Here is a 3649-nt window from a genome sequence, read left to right on the forward strand (position 1 = left end):
AACTCGGGACCTTTGCCTTTCGCGGGCAAGTGCTCTACCAACTGAGCTACCGAAGCACGACTCACGCCCGGTACTCACAGCTTTACTTCTGCCAGTACCTCGTCTCCTACCTTCCAAACTTTACAGAAGCTCTCCTGCGAACCTTGCAGAACTAGCACTCCTGAAAGAAAGGATATAGCAGAGTGAAAATCTCATTCTGGAAACATCCCCCAGGCTGTGGCTAAGCCATGTCTCCGCTATATCCTTTCTTTCAGGAGTGCTAGTTCTGCAAGGTTCGCAGGAGAGCTTCTGTAAAGTTTGGAAGGTAGGAGACGAGGTACTGGCAGAAGTAAAGCTGTGAGTACCGGTCGTGAGTCGTGCTTCGGTAGCTCAGTTGGTAGAGCGCTTGCCCGCGAAAGGCAAAGGTCCCGAGTTCGAGTCTCGGTCGGGCACACAGTTTTAATCTGCCAGGAAGTTTCATATCAGCGCACACTCCGCTGCAGAGTGAAAATCTCATTCTGGAAACATCCCCCAGGCTGTGGCTAAGCCATGTCTCCGCTATATCCTTTCTTTCAGGAGTGCTAGTTCTGCAAGGTTCGCAGGAGAGCTTCTGTAAAGTTTGGAAGGTAGGAGACGAGGTACTGGCAGAAGTAAAGCTGTGAGTACCGGGCGTGAGTCGTGCTTCGGTAGCTCAGTTGGTAGAGCACTTGCCCGCGAAAGGCAAAGGTCCCGAGTTCGAGTCTCGGTCGGGCACACAGTTTTAATCTGCCAGGAAGTTTCATATCAGCGCACACTCCGCTGCAGAGTGAAAATCTCATTCTGGAGGTACTCACCATGTTTGATCATTTTTGGATGAATAGCAGAATTTAACAAGTAAATCCTATCCTTAACTAACTTAGGAAGCAGATGGTACTTTCTCCGTGCATTTATGCTCACGTGGGAGCATGGAGACAATGACCATCAAAGAATCAAATAATGCCGCACGCACAAACGCTTAGATGTTTACACCAGTCACTCGGTTATAGTCCTGATTAGAAACCAATACAAGAAAGTTCCTACTCTTTGTTTTAACGGTTGCGACCACAAGACTGACTCATACACAATGGGTGAGACAAATATCACAAGAAATAAACGTTAAATGTTCTGCAAAAAAAATATTAACAAAACTAAGTAAACGCACCTGGATGGAAAATTTAATGCAACAAACATTAGAAATGCTGGTGGGACCGCATTTGAAATGAGCTCGATGCGCTAGTTGAAAATCAAAGGCCGAACTACTGAATTAACTTAGAATATAATTACAAAACGTGTTCGCATCATAAACCTGACTAATATGATGTTGAAAGGAAAGGACTAATTACTTACGATAGACCTCATATTCAGACTTTTACCAACAGCCTGTCGGCGATCTGCACAGGGTCCTTCCAACCCGTCCATCTTCTAGATCACCCGAAAGCCCAATGCCCAAATATGGCGGAGTGCCAGTTAACTGTCACTGAGGGGGAGGGGTGGAGGTTCCTACAAGTCCCAAAGATTTCACCACCAAATGTCCGACCTTGACTGTTCACTCCAAGTATTAGGTTGGCTCCAAAGCTTAAGTAAAACTATATCTGCAGCTGCTCAGCTTCTGAAGTACATTCAAAACGCTCACTCATTCAGTTACTGTCAGCAACATACCAGGAACCAGAAAGGGATGTGCAATATGAAATAAATAAAGAAACACAGTCGTGTCCATCCCTTCACGAGAGGCTGTCGGTACCCGCACAAAAACGTGAAGGTGACCAATGTGTCATTAGTGAAAAGGAACGTAGGCTTGAGGCGAAGAAATGCTATGGAATAACCAGTTTCGTCTCATCACTTCTTTCTCAATGCAAAAAATTAGGCGGAGTCAGTCATTCAATGGAAGGATCTGTTGGTTGAAGCTTGCAAAGAACACAATTTCGCATACACCACAAATAAATACCAGGCGGAATATCATGATTCAGATAGAATTTTAACTAATGAAGTTAAATGAGAAGAGATGCTGGTGTAGGACAATGTAGTGCTGCATTTGCCATCGGGAAAACGATGTGCGCCAAACTTAAACCGGAAAATTTATAGATTTTTGGTAGGTTATGAATGCCAATCACGCTTCACTAAAGAAAGCGCTAGCTGACACTGCATGCTCCATCGCAATTGTTTATAAATAAAGAAGAATTTCATCACCTATTTCCACCTTCTTAGATTTTTTAAAATATAACTACAGAGGACTAGATCGGCTATCCTTGAAGTACTCTGTATGAGGGTGGAAGAGGAGGAGAGGTGTGCAGAGGAGAGGGGGAGAGGTTGATCTTGAGGTGGAGGAGTCGGCGGATCCTCATGACGAAGAGGTAGTCATATCCTAATACGTACTCCTATTCTCCTTACTACGCTGCTAGCGTCGTACTGAATTGAATCCCTGACCTTGGGATACCGGAAAAGAAGAGACTCGAAACATGTGAAATGTGATGCTGCAGAATGATGTTGATAATTTTATGGAGTGAGAAGAGAGGAAATGAGGAGGTTCTCAACAGGATTGGCGAGTAGCGAAAATGTGGAAAACAATGAAAAAAGAGACAGAATGGTAGTACATGTGCAAGACATCAACGAATAACTTCCCTGCAGGGGAAGACAGAGACTAGCATATATTCAACATGTGGCTGAGGATGTCGGGTGCAAGAGATGAAAAGGATACCATTCTCTAAGCCATTACCATGAACTGAATAACAAGAATTTTCCAATGATAATAAAAAATCATTATCACAAAGCGTAACACAGCGAATGTGTTGAATCCTGCCTACTCGTCAAATATGGGGGTCTAGCAATCGTAACTTCTCTGATCGCTAGACAACATTCTAACAAATCATATTAATGAGTTTTATTACTGAGCCGTGGTGTACCTTTTCTGGCACACCAGTTCTTAGGTGCGACTATCGATTACCCGGCTATACTATGATCTTTGCCGCTGTTGTGATCTCGCGGGTGTTTGGCGCTCGGGGCAGTTGCTGTTGGACTCGCTACGAGCCGCAATGACGTGCTTGCCGGTCTCGAGTTTGTGGTGGACGTGCCTGATGTCAACTCCGGGCGCTGTTCGTCGCATTGCTTTGGTGCCTGTTTTCTCGGAGAGGCCCATCCCTGGAGACCATATCGACAACGCTCTTCATCGAGGGTGAACGTGGTTTTGGTGCCGTCGTTTCGTTGACGATTTGAGTTGCAGCGAGTGTACTTGTTGCTTGGTTGCCCTAATGTACGTGTTGTTGAAGTAAGAGCAGCAGGCAGAGTGTGTAACAGCATGGAGACCAGCAGTTACTATTTCTTTTTAAAAATCCACTGGTTGGATTACTATTAGGAAGCTGATTAGCTCGAGGATGTGTGAGTGTATTTTTATTGCCATCAAATCGACATCCCTTGTAAATTGCTGAAAAATTTGGGTCACTTCTATTGAAAGCTCTTACTCAGTTATTAGCAAAGACTCGTATTCTGTAAAGCTAGTCATTTGCACGTAGTTCCTTTATATACGTGCATTTGTTTGAAAGCACTCACTCAGTTATCAGTAACGGCCCGTATTCCGTAAAAGGCAATCATTTGTGCGCACAACTTGATACGCGTGCATTTATTTTAATGCACTTATTCAGTATTAGTAACGGCGCAA

The 3649-nt window shown here is 44.4% G+C and overlaps 1 non-coding gene across 1 annotated transcript; it reads left to right on the forward strand.

The window, feature by feature from the left end:
• Nucleotides 1–357: 357 nt before the first annotated feature.
• Nucleotides 358–432, forward strand: Trnas-cga. Its single transcript has one exon. It is a non-coding gene; the product is annotated as a tRNA-Ser (tRNA).
• Nucleotides 433–3649: the final 3217 nt, after the last annotated feature.

The sequence above is a fragment of the Schistocerca americana genome, chromosome 1 (genome assembly GCF_021461395.2).
Source record: "Schistocerca americana isolate TAMUIC-IGC-003095 chromosome 1, iqSchAmer2.1, whole genome shotgun sequence".
In the NCBI taxonomy this organism is placed as follows: Eukaryota; Metazoa; Arthropoda; class Insecta; order Orthoptera; family Acrididae; genus Schistocerca; species Schistocerca americana.